This window comes from Mus caroli, chromosome 7 (assembly GCF_900094665.2).
Source record: "Mus caroli chromosome 7, CAROLI_EIJ_v1.1, whole genome shotgun sequence".
NCBI lineage: Eukaryota > Metazoa > Chordata > Mammalia > Rodentia > Muridae > Mus > Mus caroli.
Genome location: NC_034576.1, coordinates 132,642,385 through 132,657,981, shown reverse-complemented (window position 1 = coordinate 132,657,981; position 15,597 = coordinate 132,642,385). Strand labels below are relative to the sequence as shown.

Genomic DNA, 15,597 nt, shown 5'->3' with positions numbered 1-15,597 from the left:
TGTGCCGGCGATCTGACCTCACCACAACAATATCACTACAGCAACCCTGCTGACCTGTTCACTTAGCAGCACAGTTAAGATGCAAAACTTTACACCAAGTAATTTGTTTAACCACAGTTTTTTTTTTTAAAGATTTATTTATTTATTATATGTAAGTACACTGTAGCTGTCTTCAGACACACCAGAAGAGGGCGTCAGATCTCATTACGGGTGGTTGTGAGCCACCATGTGGTTGCTGGGATTTGAACTCTGGACCTTCGGAAGAACAGTCGGGTGCTCTTACCCACTGAGCCATCTCACCAGCCCAATTTAACCACAGTTTAAAAACATAGGTTATCAAGGCATGGGAGGGAGCACAGATCAGTAATCCCAGGGTTAGGAAAGTGGAGGCAGAAAGATTGTGAATTGGAGGTCAGCCTGGGCTACATAGTGAGTTCCAGGCCAGCCTGGTCTATTCAATAAAATCCCTAAGAAAGGGATGGCACTTATCTCACCATGGGTCATGGGTAAGCAGGAGGTAGGTATCATATGTATACAGGAAAGTGGCCCAAACAAAGCTATATTTATAGCTGTCTCCCTAGATCTTTCTGGCTGCCTCTTTGGGCAGGCCAGAACCAACACCCTTCTAACTTGCTTGAGCTGAGAACAGGCACCCATCCCAGGAGCAATGAGCTGAAGGCCGGGCAGAAGCCTCCAGTATTTTTATGTAGACAGGAGGAGACAACTTTGAAATAAACAAACAAATTAAAACTTTATCAGAATCACAGGTTTTCTCTGGTTCTAAAACCACGCCATCAATAAAACTACTTGGTTTTCTCCTTGTCACACAAGAGGGTTTCATCCTTAAGTGAAGTAAATACTTCGAGAGACAAGAGGGCCTATTCCCTGACCCAGCAAGGAACCGCTGGGGAAATGTTCTACGGAACTCTGAGTGATGAGCTCAGAGAAATATGAGGCAGGGTCTTGTCAGACTTCAAGGACAGACTTTGAGCAGGCAGATCACAGGACATCCTGGGAACAGAGCCTGAGATGCAGCTTTGGCTAAAAGCCCTGACTTCTCGCTTGGGCCTAAGCTGTCTGTCTTGGCTGTAGTCATCTCTGGATCCGATTCCTGCTCAACTCCACAGGTAAACCCACGACTCATTTAAGGAGCATCTGTCTGAAAGTCAGTCACACAAGGTTGATTGGTACGAAGCTTACTGGCCCACTTCAAGGCCGAAGACACCAAGAAAAGCCTAGGATATTTTCCAAATGCCAAGAACACTGAGGCTTGAAGGCAATCACCCCAGGAAGCAATCATCTCTTTTGAAACCAAATTGTTCCCTCAAACCATGGGAGTCTCCCCAAAGCCAGCAGGACCTCACAGAGCCAGATCTGATCTTAGGGCTCTGGTATTATAAGCAGGTATGTTTAGAAAATAGACTCCTAGGCCAGGTAACTTGGGAGATGAACACAGTTCAGTCAAGTGGAAGAGGTAACATAACATGGCCTTTCCCTGTGGTGGGAAGAGGGGAGCTGGACAACCAAAAGCCACAGAAGCCTGGGGCTAAGGAAGGGCTGCGTGCACAATACCAGGAAGGAGGGAAAGATGCAACTGAACGGAACATTGTCTTAGAATGTGCTCAAGACAGGTACGATTGAAGCCTCCATGCCCTCAAATCCAAGAATGGCGATCGCTTGCTTTTAAATCTAAATGGCAGACACTGAGATGGCTCATGGATTTTGGGGGGGTTACTATGGACATGACCCCAAATAAGAAGAACCAATAGGGCTGAAGACAGTGCAGGAGTCGACCAACGGAGCAACAGCTTTCTCTTCCTGTCTCTTTCTACCCAGATCTGCCCTCTGTGAGCAGAATCAGGTTCCACACACTTCATTTGGACCTAATCTAGAGAAAGCATACAGGATCCCAGCTACCTTGCTCCTAGACGGTAAGGCCAGTCAGTAGCTTCTAATGTGTGCGGCCGGCCCCTTGCTTACACTTCACAATAATACCTAATAATAATAAAATAATAACCACAGGCTATAGCAGATACCAGGAAACATACCTCCAATAAGCAGGCACCTGTGAGGTAGAAACTACTAACACAGGGTACTGTTCCTTTGCAAAGCACTGTACAGTTTGCCAGTGTCTTCATGTATGGGGCTTCACCAACAGACCACAGCTCCATGAAGCAGGGGGGCCAGGATAACTACCCCTATCATTGATTAAAGAGAGAGACCCCTAGATGGTCCAGGACTCCTCCAAGGTCACACAGCTGGTAGGAGGGGAGGCAGGGCTGGTAAGATTGAGTCTTTGTCTCTAAATCCTTGGCAATCTCTACACTGCCCCTCCCGCCCCAGGGGAAATGAGTCTTCGAGAACTTTGCTTTCTCTTAACTGGCACGCCTGAATCCATTAGGTAGATGAGAAGCTGAAACCCTATAACAGAGTACACAGGGGAGACGGAGAGCGGGGTGGTGCTGAGCCCCTCCCCCACGTCCAGAATGGAGCCTCCGCCACCAGCACTATGTTTTCTGGAGACCATTGCTCTAATTTTAGAGGCCCTGCCTCGCAAACCTTTGTTTCTCCTGAGTGTTTGTTTTCATGCCTCTCACTTCTCTCAAATTATTTCATAATCTGTTGAGATGTTTTGTCATCCAAGGGAGTCGCTGTGAAAATGATTGTTCAGATTATAAACCAAGGTCTGTGACCTCACTGGGGCAGAGGCAGCAAAAGATCCATCCCCAAGCTGGGTTTCACAGACCTTGGTCACAATGGCAGAGACCCGGTGACCTGGCTGTGAGCCTTCTCTTTCTTAGATTTGCTCCTCTGGACAACCTCAGCCACTGACTCTGTCAACTTCTGAAACCTTCTGATTGTCTGTGCGCAGGTGCAGGAGTCTGCCAGACCCAACCACGATGATCCCAGGACCGTGTTCTGGGCCAAGGGACCAAATCCCAGGAAAACACACATCCATGTGCACACATGCATGCCCATGCTCTCCACCACACTCTCCTTGTCTGCTAGCCCCATCAGCATCTTGCCAATGCTCTCCGCTACACCTTCCTTGTCTTCTAGCTTCATCCACATCTACAGCTTAGAACCTGGCTGCCATAGGTAGGTTTGTTTCCACATCTTCCTAAAAAGTATCTTTTGAATTCCTGTGACCTTGGCAGAGTCCTCCACTTAGGTCACTACTGCTACTTGGAGTAGCGATTCCCGGTTGTTCAGGCCTGTCCCATGCAAAGTGCCTCTGACCCACCCCCACCAGATGCCTATAGTGCACTTGGTCACCAAGGCAACCAGAAATATCCTTCTGTGTTTCTAGATATCCCTTCCAATGGGTGCTGACCCCTATCAAAGTCTGCCCATCAGATACAGATGCACCTGCACGCTCGCTCGCGCTCTCTCTCTCTCTCTCTCTCTCTCTCTCTCTCTCTCTCTGTCACACACACGCACGCACACACACGCACACATGACCTTACAGTCTTGAAGTCATTCAACTGCCACCAACCACCCCCCTCCAGAACCCTGCCAGTTTTTATGGAAGTAGTTCTGTAAACTAGATGCTAGATATGTCGTTTCCTCATGCAGAGTCTGTCTCCATAGAAACAACAAACAAACAACACCAATGCAATACCAAATAAAACCAGAGGCTGCCTGTGCTGTGACACCTACACAACCAGGTCAGGTGTCTGGGGTGCTGTGTTGGAGCCCCACTTTGGAATGCAATCCTAGATGAGACCCTGCACGTCCATGCTTCTTTTTCAAATCTGTTACAGGAAACCTTGATCTTAAAGTGTCCTTCCAGTTTAAATAGTCCATGCGCTGGCAACAGAGGGGAAGGACTAATTCTATCTAGGTTTCACAGAGGCCCCAAGAACTGACCTGCAGACTTCCGTAAGCAAAGATGTCTGGGTATGAATGACTGGAATACAAGCAGACCATACTCCATGGACATACTCTGAGGCTTGAGCTAACTTCAGAACTTTGTTTCTTTTAAGATGGGTCTTAAATGCTGGCTACCATATTCAACATACCATGCCACGGAGCTGTGATTAAGGGCACACGGCACTGCACCTAGCTTGGGACCTAACATTTGAGTGGCATCAGAAGAAGGAGGTGGCCTAGAGACTGAATCCACCCTAGTGACTGTATAAGGGGCCAGCTGCCAGATTATATCCTGCTCCAAGTCTCCTTAGAGAAAAACGCCCAGGACAGGGCTGGGCCTGTGAAGAAGAGACCCATGAAAATCCTTCCACACACTGGCCAGCACAGCCAGCCCTAGTCTCCCTTCCACATTCAAACTGTCAGCCCAAAAGCATAAGTTGAGACTCAACACTGAAATCTACATGTAGATCTGAATGAGTGTAAACCAGCCAAAGTCATTGCTCCATATAAAAGAAAGTGTGGCCTCTTTTAAATGTGGCCACTCTACAGGGAATCAGAGAAATGAATCGGGAGCTCTCTCTGCCTCATAAGAGAACTGTGCTTTCCTCTGGGACAAAACAAATAGGAGTCTGCCCTGGGACCCTCAGTTTTCCACGGACTGTTCAATGGGGACCTGGGGTGATCACAGGGCACGTGTAAACCCATTCAGCAAGCCCTTTCCTCTCCCCTCCTCTTCAGTAGGCTTCTATCTCCTCCGGTGTTTCTATTTCTACCAGCTACCACAAATCTCTCTCTCCATTTGACACCGGAAGACAACCGTGTGTCGCGTCGCCACTTTTTAAGAAAAGACCAACACGGGACAAAAGAAAACAGCAGGTATATAGAGGGGTATTCCTAGGCAATCACAGCACTTCTGAAGCTGCCTGTGCACAACACCCAAAGTAAGAGAACCCGGTGCAGCCTAGCTGAGCCAAAGGACGCCTAGAGGGGAGCTCGGCTGGGTCACGTGCTGCCCTGGAGCCCAGAAGTGCGCTCAGCCCGGCTGACGTAACTGTTCGAGAATTTAAAAGTCTCAAACTCGGAGGAAATCCTGTGCAGATCTTTAAGACTCATCCACACTCATCAACGTGACCGACAAAGATGCCCCCAAGAGACCCTCCGCATAACCAACACGACTAGGAAAATGAGCCCAGTAGAGATGGCAAGAGGCAGCCTCTGGTCAGGGATAACCCCCTCCCCCGGAAACCTGGAGGACCCCAACACTCCGCCCACAGGCACTGACTCTTGGTGGCCCACTTGGGGGAACCAGCCTCCAGACAGACGCTTGGGTCCCGCCAGTTCCCTGACAGATACACGCCGCTGCCAGCAGGGAACACAAAAGTGTACTTTGCTACTTTCAGAGCCGACACAAGTCCCTCTTAGGAAAGCAGAAAGGAGCTTCGCAGCCCCTTCTAGCACGGCTTTGTCTGGCGGCCAAGGTCTTGGGGGTCCTGTGTCTCCTCCCTGACCCCACGTGCGCCCGCAGTCACCACTGCGCACTTACCCGGGATGATCAGGGCTGGCCCTCAACGTAGCCGCCTTTCTCCCGGGACACAACCACCAGAGTCCCCCGGACAGGCTGAGTCCTCTGAGCCTGACGCAGTCCCCACGCGGGAGGACCCAGGAAAAGCAAACTTTCCCGGGGCAACGGCGCGGGGCGGGCGCGGGCTCCCCGAAAGGCTCGGGAAAAGTTGCAGCACAAAAGGCCAATGACTGGGAGAGCGCCGGCGACCGGGCCAGGCTCCTCCCCCAGCTCCGAGCGCTCGCTCGGGGCCAGCGCAGCCAGCTGCTCGCAGGGGCGCCCGCCGCGCTCTCCTCCCCGGCCAGGAATGTGCTGCCCGGCGCGCCCACACGCACCCAGGGGCCCCGCCGAAGTGCACCCTCAGGCTAGGGTGCCGGGGACAGGACCGCACCCGAACGCCCCGCAGACTTCTTCCAGGAGTTTTTGAGTCACAACAACTTGTTACTGTTGGGAGTCCTTTTTCCACGGCGCTTTCCCCTATGCGTGGCCACGTGAAGGAAGGATTGGAGCCCAGAGCTGGGGCGGGGTTGGTTCCTGCCTGCTAGCTGGAGAAACCTAAGCAAGAAGTTGGAGGTGGGTGGGGGCAAGACACTACCTGAATCCACACTGGCCTTGCCTTCTGCCTGCCTGCCTGCTTGTCTTCCGGACAGACGCTTAGCCACAGAAACTTTCAGTAAACTTTGCACAGCTGCTGCCCTGCCTGCTTCTTTAGCTGTTGCAACCTCGGAAGCAGGCGTATTTCTAGGGACTGTGTACGTTTCTGTTTGGTTTCGAGATTTTTTTTTTCCTTTTAGGGTCTAAAAGGAGCTCTTTCACTTGCATCTCCTCATACAGAGAAGTGGTACTTACCTGCCCACCGCCACACCTTTTCCTCTGGAAATTTCTGCCGCTCGACCCCACTTGAAAAGAGAATGTGGCTGTATGTGGGTGTCAGGCTTCCTATTTTAAGGTTTGTGTGAAAGAAAACATTGCTATATTTTATAGACTCAGAGACCAAAGGGCAGAAGACTCAGGGTGACTCGACACTTCCTTTCCTTCCCTTAAAGAAACATGCCCTAGGTTGGAGAGCCCCAGGTGAGAAATCCCTAGCCGGATTTGTAGACTATGCTGCCACAGAAATATTTTCTGTATTAAAAAAAAAAAAAGCATTTCTAAGAGTCACATTTTGAGGACCAATTAATAGATTCCTAGCTCATTCACTTGTCACAAGCACATCGGTACCATATTATTGTGGTCATTTCACAAATTAGAACCCCAATCTACTGATTCGCTTAAATGTACCATCAGCCATTGGTGAAGTACCCTAGTTTGATTTCCTGTTGCTTCGATAAAACACTGACCAAAAGTAACTTGAGAAAGGAAAGGGTTTATTTCAATTCACACTTTACAGTCCATCACTGAGCCGGGTATAGTGGTACAAGCCTTTAATCCCAGCACTCAGGAGGTCGAGGCAGGTGGATCTCCATGAGTTTGAGGCTAGCCTGATCTACAAGGTGATTTTCAGGACAGCCAGGACTGTCACACAGAGAAACCCTGTCTCGAAAACAAAATGAAACAAACAAACAACAACAAAAAAAAAAAAACCCACCCCCCCCCTCAAAAAAAGGTAAAAAAATCCATTATTGAGGGAAGCCAAGGAATTCAAGGCAGGAACTGGAGACAGAAATTTCAGACAAACACTCTGTGATGATTTGTATATCCTTGAACCAGGGAGTGGCGCCATCTGGAGGTGAGGCCTTGTTGGACTAGGTGTGACCTGGCTGGAATGGGTGTGTCACTGTGGGTGTGGGCATAAGATCCTCACCCTAGTTGCCTGGAAGTCAGTCTTCCACTAGCAGCCTTTGGATGAAGACTTAGAACTCTCAGCTCTGCCTGTGCCATGCCTGCCTGGATACTGCCATGCTCTCACCTTGATGATAATGGACTGAACCTCTGAGCCTGTAAGCCAGCCCCAATTAAATGTTTTTTGTAAGACTTGCCTTGGTCATGGTGTCTGTTCACAGCAGTAGAACCCTAACTAAGACATACTCCTTAGTGACTTTTTTTTATACAGTCCAGAAGCAGCTGCCCCGGGGGTAAGAACATTCCCTCCAGTCATCCTAGGAGCCTGAGCCCCCCATCTAGGCAACAATGTCCTTGAGGTGACAGGCCTTTCCCATGTGAAACCCTCTTCCCCAGGTGACAACTACAGGACCTTCATGACAGAGGACAGCTCTGTGGTCCTGGGACGTGAGAACGTAGCATGTCCCCTCCCCCAAAGGTATCCATATTCCTCATAGTCTGTGACTATGTTCTGTAAACACGTATGTGCTGGTTGGTTAACCGTCAGTGGACACAGCCTGGAAACCACCAGGCAAGCATCTCAACTGAGGAACTATCCAGGTCAGGCTGGCCTGTGGGCGTGTGCATGGGGAATCATTTAGACAGTTAATTCATGGACAGAGATCCAGCCCTTTGTGGGTAGTATCACTTCCCCAGTCTGGGGCACTGGACTGTGGGAGAGTAGGGATGGCTAGCCAGTACTGCTCGAACAGGCTGCATCCATGTCTGTCTCCTCCTGACTGTGCAAGTGCTATGCCTAGTTCCTTGACTTTCTGCTTTGGTGGTCACCCAGTGATGGAGTGTGTCCTGGAATTGTAAAGCCTTCCTCCGCTGAGTTGCTTTGGGTCAGGACGTTTTAGAAAAGAAACCGTAGCAATGGCAAGGGAAGTAATGGTAGCAGGTGGAAACAGGATGGAATCATCTGGCCTTAAGATAAGGGGATTAGTGTTCATTACCCAGATGCCTGGTTTAACCGCAGAGGTCCTTCTAAACCTCTGGAAAGAGTGACAAGGGACAGGGGAGGGGTGGACTTGTCTGGAATACAAAGGGCCTGGCCCTTCCACCAAGGAGGCTTTGCTCTGTTTGTGTTGAGCTTCTGTTAATGCTCTGCTGTGGCAACACGGCTGTACTTGGACTGAGAAGGGACGAGCCTGTGAGAACACGGATGGAAGGCAGGCGGCAAACCTGCACGCCGACTAGGCTAACACAGAAATTACTATTAACTGATGAAGTCACGGAGTACCAGCAGTAAACACTCCAAGTGCCCATGGGGACATAAAGCTGATGAAGACAGGACCCTGCCTGGAAAGACAGACTGCAAGTGGAGAGACAGGAAGCAGGAGGGGGAAACCTGGGCGCACTCTTAAAAGATCTTGCAAGAGGCTGGAGAGAAACTCCACTCTATCCCAGAACTTATATCTTCCCCATTGGACCAAAGGCTCCTCCTTGATCACCATACTCCTATTCTAAGCTAGCAATGCCACAGTTTTGTACACAGAGAAATCCTTGGGATGAGGCCTGTATCAAGAAACATGGGGGGCCAGCTATAACTGACAGGAAACACAGAATGCAGCACGGAGACCAAGCCTCAGATCAAGAACACACTCACTCCTTGCTAGAGGCTGAAAGTCCAACATGAAGTCTGTCTGATATGCTAATGAATGCAAGCAAGTTCTACGAATGGGGACTCTGAGTTTCAGGGCCATATTTCTAAAGACTCACAGGCCTCAGGTTTGGGCATTCACAAATGTCAGACAGCATATGCTCTGCTCCCCTACAGGGAGCACTGATGGAGTTCCACCAGCCACTGGTACCTGCAGTACACACACTAGGATTAAAGTTGTATACTTCAGGGCTTGCTTCTGTGCTCAGTCCTACAGCCAGGAGGGGATGGCTGCCACACAGCATAGACTGAAAGGGAACATCTTACCCAGCACTGGGTGTGGGGAGAGCTTCCGATCTGATCTTGCCCAAGTTTCAGATAACTGGCTAATTGCCTTAGGGTTTCTCAGTGCCCTCCCGCTAATAATCAGTTAGCGAAAACCAAAGAGACAATAGAAGTCCCTACTTTAAGAACGGTGTTTGGTTTTCCTTGCTTCCTGTGAACAGATAAAATGTAAACAGTCGGTTTCCTGCTCCAGCTGCTGGCCACTGTACCTTGCCCGGCATGTGGCCTCCCCCTGGGACTATACATTGTATAGCAATGGAGAGCTAGCCAACACAGAAATTGAGAAATAGGGCGTTGATATGGTCTAGTTAACCGTGGAAGTGCCTTGGATCTTAAAGGAGACTTTACACATGGTTTTGGGGGCTGCTGGCTCAGTGGCTAAGAACCCTGACTGTTCTTCCAGAGGACTGGGATTCAATTTACATGGTAGCTCTGTAACTCCAGTTCCAGGGAATCTGATGCCCTTACTCCAATGCATATAAAGTTAAATTAAAACAATCAAAAACCATGGCTTTTTTGAGCGATAATGACCCTTAAGACACTGGCACCTCTTAGAGGCAAAGAGAATGCATTTGACTTTGTGAAGTGGATGAGAGCCTTTTGGGACCAACCTTCAGCAGCATCAGCAGGGCTCTGCATCCTCTCTCCCCATCCCCCAACCCTCTGCAGCACCATTCTAACAAACAAGTTACTTAGCGAGTAAGAGAGCAACTTTGCTCCATCATGTGTTTGACCACAGGCCTAAAAGCAAGTAGACAACCAGTCACGTACTGAAACCTCAAAGGCTGGGGTGCCATCTACAAAGGCTTGAGTCTTCAGGAGGTGCAGCTTCCGTGGAGGAAGTGAATCACTGGGAATGAATGCACCCTGGGGTTTAGAAGCTGGGCTCCACTTCCTGTGTACCCCCTGCTTCCTAAGTGTGAATACAGTGTGACAAGCCAGCCTCCTGCTTTGGTCACTCTGTCTTCTCTGCCTGCTGTTATGTATTCCCCACAATGATGGAACCTCCTAGAACCATAAGCCAAAGCAAACCTTCTCTCCCCTCAAAAATGTTATATATCAGGTAAGCCTGTATATCTCTGTGTCCCCGTGTGCATGTGTGCCCCTGTGTGTGTGTGTGTGTGTGTGTGTGTGTGTGCGTGTGTACATGTATATATGTGTAGAGTTATGTGTAGAGGTCAGAAGTCAACATTAAGTGTCCTTCTCCGTCGCTCTCCGTATTTTCTGAGTTGGGGTATCTCACTGAACGGAAAATTCACGGATTAGGCTAGACTGGATGGCCAGCAACCTTCAGGGACTGACCTGTCTCACACTCCAGCACTGGAGCTACACTCCCATGTCTGACTTCTACATGAGTAATGGAAAGTCCAACTTGGGTCTTTATGCTCACACAGCAAGAGCTCCACTGGCTGAGGCAGCTTCCTGGACCAGGTGCCAGGTGAGCTCTGTGAGCACTGTGTAACCAAGAGTCTTTGGGGGTAGCTACACCTCTTCTCCCCTTTCACTGTCATGGTGGACCAGTGGTAAGCATGACCATGACCCTTAGTTGACACAGGAGGAACCAGGTTAGAGTGATGACATTATAGGACCACACAGAACACAGCTGTGTGTCTGCAGAACCCAAATTCCTCCCCAGCCCACAGGAATGAGGGATATTTGTAACTTTTCTGTATATTCTGCAGACCTAGAAAGGAGGAGATGGTAACAAACCCAGGACCAGCGTCCTTTCCTGCGTGCCATAAAGGGTGAAGTCCTCACACTCACAACACAGTACTTGAAGGAACTTTTATTTACTTTCTCCAGAAGGAATCACTGCTTGGGCTTCTAAGTCCTCACATTCTCTGAAGTGTTGGCAAGCAGCAAGGCACATTCCTCAACCGCCACACGGCAACACTTGGTTGTACGGCAGAGAGACAGATTTCTTCAGGCCTTCTAACAATTCAGCTATTGCCTCCACCCATGTTCAGCTGAATGTCAGCCTCTCAAACCCAAAATACACACAGAGAGACACCCTCGATGGCGGCAATCTGTCCGAAAGTTCTAGCTGTAGTCACTGGGATTTCCCTGCGGGCACGTGAAGCCCACACCATTCACTTCATACTGCTCCAGCTTGAGTTTGGAACCGAGGTGCTGACCCTCAGCTCCCACAACCCAGCCTAAACTTGAAGCATACCTTTGGTCGACTAGAAGGCCGAAGCCATACTGTCTTCCTTGGCAGATAAAAAACTTTCTCCAGGAAGCAGAATCGTACATTCATATGATATCAGGGCAAGGATGGGAAAGAAAACATCTAAGGAATGACACAGAGTTCCGAGGTCCGGGCAGGACCGAGGTGAGGGAGGTTTCCGTGCTTTCTCCATGGTGGTACTACAGACATCTCATCTTCTACTTAACAACAGACATCTAAAGACTATTGGACAGATACCACTGGGACAGTTAGTCTTCCACAGCCTGCATACACTGTGGCAGTTAAATCAGAGACCCTGGGGCTGGGAGGTTGTCCTCCTCCCCAGGGCTTTGGGCTTGTTGTGTCCCTAGCCCTTGCCATCAGCACTTTTCAGAGTCCCCTGGACTATGTCAGTGTGGAGCAAAGATAAGGGTGACGCAAGAAGAGCAAACAGTGCTCTGTGGGTGAGAAGTTCTAAGTGCCCAGACTAAGCCCCGTGTGTGAGAAGTGTGAATGGCTGAGTGAATGAATGGCTTATGACCATGATGACTTTACTGTTTGTTGAACTAGCTTGGCCAACAGGTTTTCTTTTTTTTTTTTTTTTGTCTTTCGAGACAGGTTTTCTCTGTATAGCCCTGGCTGTCCTGAAACTCACTTTTGTACAGCAGGCTGGCCTCGAACTCAGAAATCCGCCTGCCTCTGCCTCCCGAGTGCTGTGATTAAAGGCAGGCGCCACCATGCCCGGCTCAGGTTTTCTTCTTGATAGACGATCCAGACACGTCTGTATCTGCCAGCAAGTCACACCGTTCCACAACCATCTGGTGAGGACCTACTGTGTGTAATTCATTATGCTAAAGATTAGGGGATCAGCATGGCCCTTGTCCCTCCCCAGACTCTCCCACAGTGACAGATATCCACAGAGTTCATGACTGGGCCAGCGCTGAGCAAGCCCTTCTCACACACCATGACACTGAGTCCTCATGAGGTAGGTACTAATTTATACCCATCTTCTAGTTGAGGGAACAGACCAGCAGAGACTAAGAGACAACTCTCCTACCATGAGTAAGTGACAAGACTTGAACCTAGGCAATGTCTACCTCAAAACATCCAAGCTCTTTGGCAGAGGATGAAAAGCCAGTCAACAAATCAGGGCACAGCTGTTTCTGCCTTCAAATTGGAGCCAGGCTGCAGAAAAGCCTCTTTCCCCTTGGGTAAGACTAACAGGATTCTGGGTAACTAGAAAAGTAGGAAGGCTCCACAAGAACATCATCTGTCAAACATCTACTATCTTAAAGCACAATATGGTCTCCTCCAGACCCAGGAGCAGGGAGATGGGTAGGATGGGCGGAAGGGCCTGAAAAATCTGAGGGCAGAGGGATGGAGAGAAGGCTTGATATGGGTTAGAGCACTTGCTATAGAGCCAGAAGGACCAGTTTGCACCCCAGGCCCCATGTAACAAACCAGGTAGGCTCACATGTGTCTGTAAACCCAGCACTGTGGAAAGCAAAGATAGGAAGGTCTCTAGGTTTTGCTGGCTGCCAGCCTAGCTGAAAAATGCAGAATGGTGAGATCTGGTCTCAAAGGAATAAGGTAGAGTGATAGAGGACACCCAGTGTCTTCCTCTGGTCTCCACCTGTGCATATACACCACACACAACCATCACATACATATACCACATACTTACACCACATATATTCATATTCTCTCTCTCTCTCTCTCTCTCTCTAGCACAGATGCACACACCCACACTTGTGCACACAAGAGATGAGAGTGAGTGGCTCTGGCCACTATCTCAGACTCACTGGGGCTCCAACTTGCAAGTGAGTGCCTTCTGCCTTCCAGTCTGAGCCTACCTCTGCACTTGTACATGTCTCCTCTGTTCTAACAAAGGGAGAGGGACACAGAAGAAAGGACATCAATGACTTGGGTTAGGCTTTAAAGCCAATAGCCAGTTTTCCCATTTGTACCATCCCTGGTTCCCATATCCAAAATGCAAAGGGGAAAAAAAAAATCCAAAAGCATAGTTTCCCCATCTGGGGCCCTTTGAGCAGAGTCCCCTCCACAGCCGGGAAGACAGGAAACTAAAAGGTATAAGCACTGGTTCTAGGTAGAGCCTGGAGGTTTCTAACAGATGCCTTTCCCCTCTTCAGGCAAAACCAAACCAAGGCCTGCAATGACCTTTGAAAAACAGCACACGATCTCCCAGGGATGCACAGCCCCACTGCTCGCAGGGAAACTTGACCCAGACAGCCCTCTCCTCTGAGGTTTCCCCAATGGACAGCACGCAGACTTGCCAGCCAGGAGATGAAGCTCAGGTTTCAGCGGATCTTTTCCCTCGTGGGCTCTAAGCGAGACTCTCCTCCCTTGTCAACATTCCACATATTCCCCACATCACTGTAAATTAGAGAATCTGCCAGTGCCCCAGTACTGCTTGCCCACAGTCCTCTCCCACAAAAGCATCTAGACAAAGCAAAGGAGAGCCGGCTGCACAGCATGGAAACTGCAGCCTACTTATTTTACAAAAAGTCAGAGTGAACCTGCAGGAGCAGTTTCCTTGGACAATATCCAAGGTCAAGATTACCTTGGTTAAATTACCAGTCCCTCCATAAAACAGTCTGGAACATCAGCTCCTCCGGTCCTCTTTGGGGGTGCTCCCTGTGTTGTAAAGAAGTGGCTGCTTGCTGCAGGGCCAGCAAGGCTGAAGCTAGAGTCCCATCCAATGACAGTTGGATAAGTGGTACCCTGAAAGGCTCAGAGAAGTCATATACCCTCTCTGGGTTTTAGGCCTCTTATCTATAAAGTGAGGCTAAAAGTCCCTGGACATTCTCTTGCTTTAGTGTGATTGACTGAGCTAGTCCTCAAGTGATGCCCATTGTAAAGGCCAGTATCTTTACTGCCAGTCTCAGGAGCCAGAGATGTATCTTCAAGATACCCTCCATAGAGGGCCTTATAAGGCAGTCTGACCTATGTCTGAAATCTCAAGCCCAGGCTTGGCATCCCCACCCTCCCCCAAATCCTATCTGCCAGCTCCGGACATTGAGTATTTATTACCCACTGCTCATCATCTGCCAGGGGTCCAGCAGGCATCAGGGCCAGATACTTTCCACTCCCCACTTTCTAGGAGGCCTGGGTGGGCTGGCAGTCCTGAGGATCCTGCCAAAATGATTAAGGAGCTCAGGGTTCGCTTCCCATGACCACGCCCCTGCTCACCCACTAATGTTAGCTTTGTAGCCTTTTGCAGCCGCTCTTGGTGAGAGGTTAACCCCGAAGCCCGGGTTTCCACAAGCAAGAGAATGCTTTCTCCATGAGTGCCAGATGGTTTGACCTTGCCTCCAATAAGATATTGCAACACTGAAGACTGTAGCTACAGGATGGGGTAGTTGGGGGAGTGGGCGGGAACTGGCATGTGCCAAGGAATGCAGAGCAGATATATGTGAACCTCAGCAAGTTCTATGGGCAACTGTATGAAAATAGTCTTTACTACTTACACATGCACCTTAATAGTGTTATCACCAATCCAAACTATGATGGTGATGGTGATGGTGATGGTGATGGTGATAAAATACTATTAATGAAAACAACCCCTGATATTTAGGTGCTTACAGGGTCACACAGGATCTCTGATGGGATCCTTCTATGTTTTATTTTTATTATACTTTATTCATTTACTATGTGCGTGTACATGATCTGTGGGAGGGTGGGTATGTGTGAAGACCACAGGACAACCTGCAGGTGTTGGTTCTCTCCTTGAACCATTAGCCCTTAGGTTTAGTAACCAACACCTTTACCCTCTGATCCACCTCCCTAGCCCCAATATATGTTTATTTTTGTAGCATCTCCATAGTAGTTCTCTGAGGTCACAAGTATTACACACTGTTCCAGATGAGGAAACAGGCCTCCAGAATTTGTGCAATGGTGAAGAGGCTGACTGCCTTTGAAGTCTGGTCTGACCCCAAATCCGCCTGATAGCTGCTTGCATTTAATTATTCAGTAAACTTAGGGAGTCACACAGAGTATCAGGTGCTAGGTAACCAAGATCCAGGCCCCCCGCAAGCCTAACTTCCTTAAGAAATAGGAATGGGGCATCTCCTTTTGGCTTGAGGCCAAGACCACTGTCTCTCTGTGCTGCCATGACTAGACCAAGAACTGGGGACCCTGACATCCAACTTCCCAACCTGTGCACAAGATCACTCACTGCAGCTCAGGCAGGTGGAGGGTGTGCTATCC

The 15,597-nt window shown here is 49.3% G+C and overlaps 1 protein-coding gene across 10 annotated transcripts in view; it reads right to left on the bottom strand.

Annotated features, from left to right (window-relative positions):
• Positions 1-15,597, bottom strand: part of Tacc2 (transforming acidic coiled-coil containing protein 2) — a 210,366-nt gene that overhangs the window by 113,036 nt on the left and 81,733 nt on the right. Inside the window, exon 1 of one of the 10 annotated variants that reach the window (XM_021167653.2) lies at positions 5,417-5,749. The exons of the other annotated variants lie outside the window; for them this stretch is intronic. The gene's annotated coding sequence lies outside the window, so the exon portion shown is untranslated. Of the gene's footprint in view, positions 1-5,416; positions 5,750-15,597 lie in introns of those variants that run through there. 10 annotated transcript variants of the gene reach the window in all.